The following is an 8,016-nucleotide window of genomic DNA, read 5'->3' on the forward strand; positions in this document are numbered from 1 at the left end:
ATTTAGAACTTGACAGTTATTCTCTAGACAAAAACTGTCTTCGACAAAGTTGTTACATACTCATTTTTATGTTATCAAATATAGGGTGACCAAAATTGTCGATGAAATAAAAAATCTAACTTTCTTATCTTCATAGATAGAGGTAAATATAGTTCAACAATGTTGTAGTCCTAGTTATTTGAGACATCTTTGTAGAACAATGTTTTTTTCTATCTCTTGAAATAACCGATATAGCTCCTTTTTTCTATGTTACGTAAGGGTCACCATGAAAAAAAAGGTTTTTTTGCTCTTACTTTTATGTGTCAAATTCTACATACAATCGGAAAACTTTTAGAACTTACTAATACAAACATTTTGCGATGCAGAACTTGTCAATACCTCAACTTCACTCAAAGTTATTGATATTTTACCCAAAAAAAACGCTCTTTTCATTTGTTTGTCATTCTTTCTGGGGCGAACATAAAAAATGTTTGTTGACGGAATTTGAAAGAACAAATTTCACTCTATATAATACGTGATTTTCAAAATTATGTTAATTTTTTGTTTGAGTAAATTAAAATTGAAATCATGAGTTTTTGGGTAAAAAAACATAGATAACTTTAAGTAATTGACAAGTTATGCACCGCAAAATGTGGTATTGATAAGCTCTAATAGTCGTATGAAGACAGTTTCGATGTAGAATTTTAAATATAAAAAGGTAAAGCAAAAAAACGTATTTTCATGGTTACCCTAATGCACCTTAGATAGAAAGCGCCAAAAACAACTTTGTGCGAGATATATGTTCTTTAGACAAAAACTGTCTTCAACAAAGTTGTTACATATGATAGAGCGCTCATTTTTATGTTATCAAAAATAGTGTGACCAAAATTGTCGATGAAACAAAAAATCTAACTTTCTTATCTTTATAGATAGAGATAAACATAGTTGGACAATGTTGTAGCCCCAATCATTTAAACAACTTCGTAGAAAGCTTTCTTCTATCTTTTAATATAATCGATTTAGCGCCTTTTTTCTAAGTTGCATTAGGGTGACCATGAAAAAACGGTTTTTTTTTGCTTTAACTTTTATATGTCATATTCTACATCAAAACTGACGTTGTAATGCAAAAAAAACAGTTTTTTTTCATGGTAACCCTAACGTAACTTAGAGAAAAGGCGCTGTATCGGTTATTTCAAGAGATAAAAAACATTGTTCTACAAAGATGTCTCAAATAACTAGGACTACAACATTGTTGAACTATATTTACATCTATCTATAATGATAAGAAAGTTAGATTTTTTATTTCATCGACAATTTTGGTCACCCTATATTTGATAACATAAAAATGAGCACTCTATCGTATGTAACAACTTTGTCGAATACAATTTTTGTCTACAGAATAACTGTCGAGCTCTAAATGCAAATTTCCACCTCAACACATCTCCTGGACCATTGTGCAATGGTATAGCACGACTTTTGGTTTCAATCAATATTATTGTGATGATTAACCCTTTCACGTACAACATCGAGTCTCAATCGATGTGAAATGATTGTGCCAAAACTTACAACATCGAGTCTCTCTTATACTTATGACAGACATACAACTGTACTAGCGTTGTACTTCGAAAATTGTATGTCTGTCACCATGTACAGTGCTAGAACCATGCAAGCAACTCGGTACAATCGTTGTACCTGTACCGACCTATTTTTCCGCTGTACATGGCTACAGCTGTACTGTGCACAGCGCCATACGCGGTTAGTGGTGGGTAGCATGAACAAACCGAATCAAAACACTTGGTAAACATTCTTTTCATTGATTTTCTCTTGAGTTAATAACTCAGATTGGGAACTTGTTTGTTGTGTTTGATAGTTTAGACGCTAATTAAAAACCTTTTTCATTGAAATATGTGATGAAAATTGGTCAAATTTCTGATTGTCAGTTTGACATACGGTACAATGTACAACCAAAGTATGTCTGTCATGCTACGATGGTACCCGTACAACGCTGTACACGTACAACGCAAGTACAGCTGTATGTCTGTCCATGGTATTATGGTGTACTTGCATATCACAAGGCGCTAAGATGCTCAGCAGAGTAGTAAGTACGAGGGGTGTTCAATGAAGACTCGGATAATTTTTTTTTCGCGGTTGGCAACACTAGAAACGCTCCGCTGGGTACCGCTGGAAAGTACATCTAATTCCAGTTTCAGTGGTATTTTTTTCTTCGTGGTGCGATGTATAGTTCGTGTGTGACAGTTAAGTGAAAGATCGCAGAAAAATTTCGCCTGCACACTTGTGATGAAGGAAAATTTGAAGGCTTTGTTTTAAGCTCAAAAAAACACAGACAGAAACACATTCAATGATTCGTGAGGTTTATGGTGAATCAGCTGTGACTCGTTCAACATGCTACGCATGGTGTAAGCAGTTCAAGGACGGTAGGACCAGTGCGGAGCTGAAGAGAGGACCAGGCGCTCCAGCTGCGAAGTTGACGGAGACAACGATCAATACTGGTGCTGCTATCGTTCGGGAAGATGCGAGAATCCCTGCCAGACAGCTGCCAGCTATACTATAAATATCTATCGGCAGCACACATAACTTATTATCCGATGTTTTGAATTTATCCACCGAGCACAAGTGGATCCCTAGGCTGCTGACACACGAGCAAAAAGCCTCATGTCGCGAGATCAGTGACGGACTTCCTGACAAAACGGAACATCGAAGTGATACCCCACCCACCCTATAGTCCGGACTTGGCTCCATGTGACTTTTCTATACCCTACGTTGAAACACCAGATCAAAGGTCGAAGATTTGACTCCGCGAAGGGCTTTCAGCACGTGTACGAAAAGTGGCAGGAGCGGTGGGAAAAGTGCATTCGACTTGAAAGTATATTGAACGTGATACTGGCGATGTTGAATAATTTTCAAAAATAAAATTTTAAAACACTTTGTCCGAGTCTTCATTGAACACCCCTCGTAGTAGTAAAATATTTCATTTTCACTACCAGCAGGTAGATACATCAGAGAGCCAAAATCCCGCCGCTACCATCAACGTAGAGACTCTATAGTGTGAATTCGAAATCCAATCGCTACCAAACGGTAGACACTCCATTATATGGATACAGAATCCGATCGCTATTCCAGTTCGTTACTCAGGGTAGAAACTCCATATCAACCGTGTTGAAGCACACGGACACTTTGTAATAATTTAACATTCGGATTTACTATATGAAAAGAGTACATTTCATAATTAACCTTTGCTTTCACATCATCGCCAGATAGTAAGAACCAGTACCAGATATATTATAGTTCCGGATATTCAATGAATCAGACAGTGAAATAGGAATAACCGTTCACCATTACAGTTCGAGATAGAATAATCTTTTCATATTTATTTATCTGTTTCTAAGCAATGTTATATCTAATGGCTTACTATTACATATAATACGCTATAGTTAATTTGTGAATAAAATGCTTCATTTACCAGCAAACATTAAATCGTATGAATAGCCATAATTGGAGGCGATATACATACATCCAAGACACCTTTGGATGATATATGATGCATAAAACGGGCATATACACCCGAAAGTGAAAGCGATATACGTATATGCTACATTTTATACGCATATAAAGCCGTATATAATGATATACGATGCTTTCCACACTGATATGCGATTTTACCAGACTTGGATGCATGTTTATTGCCTCCAATTATGGCTATTCATACGATTTAATGTTTGCTGGGAATTTGCGTATATAATGCTGCATTTCGCGATACTAGGGTGATCGTTATACCAGTATACGACTTAATCCATTAATGATATAGAAAATGGTGCTTTTGCATTTTACACGATTTCGAATACACATGATGTATCCTTTGATTGATATTTTATACGATTGTAGTTTTTGCTACAAAAGTTGCAAGAAACATATGGTCGTCATTTTGACAAATTTTGGAGTTTCGAAAAATCGTTAGCGAATACACTTTTACTTATTGTAGCCAAATTTCAACTAAATCGACCACATAAATGATCTGCCATCGAGGTACGGTCTTTTAGAAGGCACCCAGCAAACATTATATCGTATAACTTGACATATTCTAAGTCGCATATAAGGTGAGATGAATCAAAATCATACATAATGTCAATCAAAGGATACACTGTGTACATCTAAAATTGTAAAAAAAATGCGAAAACCACGATTTTATTTATCACTACAGATTAAGTATATATACACTATCGTATCGTACACTATCGTAAAATCGATCTATAAAGAATCATATATGAATCTTAGGCTGATGCAGTTTTTGAGTCGCATAAATATATAAATTGAATCAATGTAGTACTGCGAAAGATTATATTACATGCTGTGAAAAATTGTTCAACAGTAAATCCTATTAGATCATAATTGAGGCCATATAACATCATATTAGGAATTTGCACATAAAGGTTCGTGATGTCGCATGAACAATATCGACGTCTAGTGATGATATAGTAGTTTAAGGAGGCGAATTCATCGATACCAGATCAGCAGGCCCGAAAGCAGTTAGATTGATAAAATTTGAAGGAAAATTTTCTCTTTATGTTTTTTTATATTTATTTACTACGTCTTCAGCTGTAATGCTCCACAGACTGATTATTTTTTATAACTTGAAACACTGAACCTTATGACCATGTCTATATAAATTTCAAGACATTTCTACTAAAATACAATAGGCGATCAGGTATGACGTATCCGATTACATCTTTTTTGTATTGTATGTACGAGTTTTAACTGCTCTAAAATCATTGCTTCTCATCGAAACAACCGTAGTTCGAAACCCATCGGAACAAATTTTCTTAACCTTCACTCATTTTAAATATTTATACCTCCTCCCATTAAAAGTCAATTGAATAATTCATATTTTAAGAAACATAAATGTTATCACATATAAAAATTGTGGTTCGTAAGGTTGTGGAAATAATTATAAGCTCACGAACATTTTCCGCCATTGTTTTTTTTTTTGTTTGCCTGTAGTATATACGAAATATATAGAAATAATGATAGAAAAATCGTACCAGATGCATCGTATAGGGTTTTTTCTGTACTATACAATAATTTACATTTAATGCGACATGTTTCTTATCGGACAGACCTGTAATGCGGCACGTTTTATTGAACATTTTTACCTCTAATAGAACATTTTTGTAAATATCGAGTTCGGGGCACAAATTATGGCCCCACATTGAAAGTCGCCACCATATGCGACACTGTACCACTGTCATCGCGAATGTCCAATTATAGGTCAAAATCCCCTTGAGTGCGACACTGAGTGGTGCCTCGGCATGTCGCATTAAATGTAAATTACTGTAGTGACTTTCAACACTTTTTGGCTGGTTAATCACTTTCTACTTCCATTTTTGGGATACTGTCGGGAGTGAGAATTGGACTCGTGATCAAGTAAGGAAAAGTTCATTCGCTCATTCCTCCACACCTAATTATATATCACTCTTGTATCTGCTTGGAATAATCATGGCGAAAAGAATGCAGCAAGCTATCGTGAGATTGCACGATGAATCATTTTAAACTCTCCGACTTCTTCATTCGGTACTGAAATTGAACATAACAAAACAAAGAGTGGAAAACAACATTCAATGAATTAATACTCCTTTGGATGGATCGCACGAAACAAAATAACGAGTGAGTCGAAATAGACTGAATCTGCGTATATGTATGATTTTATTTTCCCTTGTACTCTTTTCCTTGTCAGCATTCAAGTGCACATGAATCCACCTTCCCTTGCGCTAATATGAACTTTTGCGTTGGGTTAGATCATTTCATACTAGAAACAAAAAAAATGTCATTGCAATAGTGCACAGGAAGCAATTCGATTTCAACTATCTACCTATATTTTGCTGCCGCGATCGAGGCTCAATGATTGCTATTTGAGTGAAAAACGAATGATTTTACAGAGACACTCGCTGGCTCAAGTAAAAGTTTCCAATTTGATTCTATTACCATCTAACGTCATTCCGAGAGGCAAATAAGGGAACGCTAAATTCTCTAAGAATAGATGAGCGTAATCGAGACAGTATTTTTCCGTTCAAATCGAGAGTGAACTTTGCGAAGATGATAGGTGAATGTTTTCTGTCTCAAATAAAGTGAGGCATAAACGGAGAATGGAAGGGTGAGTTTTATCTGTGGATGAGTGTTTTTGAACGAATTTCGATGCGATTTTGCCCATACCTGCTCGTGACCATTAGCGTGAGATGTTACCACTATGCCAGATCGCCTCCACGATCGTATAACTTTTACACATGTTAGGTCACACATGAATTCGTATTAAATCCCATTTGTATAAAATACCAATCAAAGTAGACATCAAGTGTATGTTAAATTGAATGAAGCGCAAAAAAATTGTTTTTTTTCAAATTCCAAAACATTATGTGAATAACTCTTACAATTTCCAACAAGTCAGCCATACATCGGAAGAAGGGCACTTTGAATGAATAAAGTTTTTCTAACAACAATTTTTTCATGTTTTCTTTGAAAAAAAAAATTCAACTAATTTTAATATTGTTTGAAGTCAATATAGCGTATTCTACAAAGTTTAAGATGTTATTAAAATATGAACATTAGTTGAAGACAGTAACTTTCTATGTTTTGTTGTTTCAGCATGGCATTTTTGTATGTAGATTCCTGAACAATATGTGTATAATTTCTCGCGTTTGACATGTTTTGAAATAGAAGCTTGCAAAACATGTAAATCGCAATAATTTATACAAAAAAATGTTACGGGTTAAATATTAATAGTTATTTAAAAAAAAAAAACCATGAAAAAGTTGTTGTTGGAAAAACTTCTTTCCCTGTAGAAGTGCCCATCTTTCGATAATAGGTGACTTGTTGGAAATTGTAAGGACTATTAGATCTATTTTTTTTAAGAATTAAATAAAAACAACATATTTTGGAGAAAAATGAATTTTTATTTCAAAATATTTTTCTTCGAAGATTTTTTTCTAAATTTGTTCGATATTTTCTAATAAAAACCGAAATAATTTCCTACATTCTTTAACCAACAAAAAATACAAAATTCCTACATTTCATCCCTTGACCAGAATTTTGTAGATATTATAGTTTTGAGTTATAACATTTTGTAAAAATAAAGAAAAACATTTTTGGTCCTTTTCAAAATATTGTCTAATTCTTTTTCGAAATTTTAAGGTTTCGGTTTGTATGTCTATGTGCTACATTATCGGGTCAAATCACATATCATCAGTGGCGTCGAGTGAAGCGTTCGTACTCAGTGTATTTGATTGCAGTGGTATATACAGAATGGCGAAGTATTTGTTAATATAGGGGTGTTTCTGCACCTCCAAAATCGTGTACGCACCCGCATCGTAATATCGTATATACGGCTTCATATACGTATATGATATAACATATACGTATATCGCCACCGCTTTTGCATGTATATGTAAGTTCTACGCATCATATATCACCCAAAACGTGTCTTGGATGTATGTATATCACCACCGAATTTGTCCTTTTATACGATTTAATGTTTGCTTGGCACTTACGTGCATAACCAGCACCTTAATAAACAGTATTTTGTATCCCTTTTTTTTAAATACAGGGATGCGTCTCTAATTGGACTGGCACGAGGTACCACTCACTGTCACGAGGTACCACTCACTGTCACGATTGTGATCTGTAATTGGACATATCAACAAACACAACACAATGAGAAAAAACAAGTGAAAACAGAAAAATCATTGACTAATATAAAACCATTTGAAAAGTGTGCAAAATACACAAACTAGTAAAATGAACTCAAGTTTCGTAGACATTGATTAAGAATACATGCAGGAAGGATATCTAGAAGAGCATTTTAAATATGACTATCGATCAACATTTCTCTGAGTGTATTAAAACAAATCACCCTCAGCAAAACTAACAGCAAGCCCGACATAAAATTACCGTCCTATGAAATACAACATTATTTTGATCGGAAAATTTTTGAAAACACTCCTAAAAATTTGTCGTGTTGTAGTAACTTGC

The sequence above is a fragment of the Toxorhynchites rutilus genome, chromosome 3 (genome assembly GCF_029784135.1).
Source record: "Toxorhynchites rutilus septentrionalis strain SRP chromosome 3, ASM2978413v1, whole genome shotgun sequence".
Classification (NCBI taxonomy): Eukaryota; Metazoa; Arthropoda; class Insecta; order Diptera; family Culicidae; genus Toxorhynchites; species Toxorhynchites rutilus.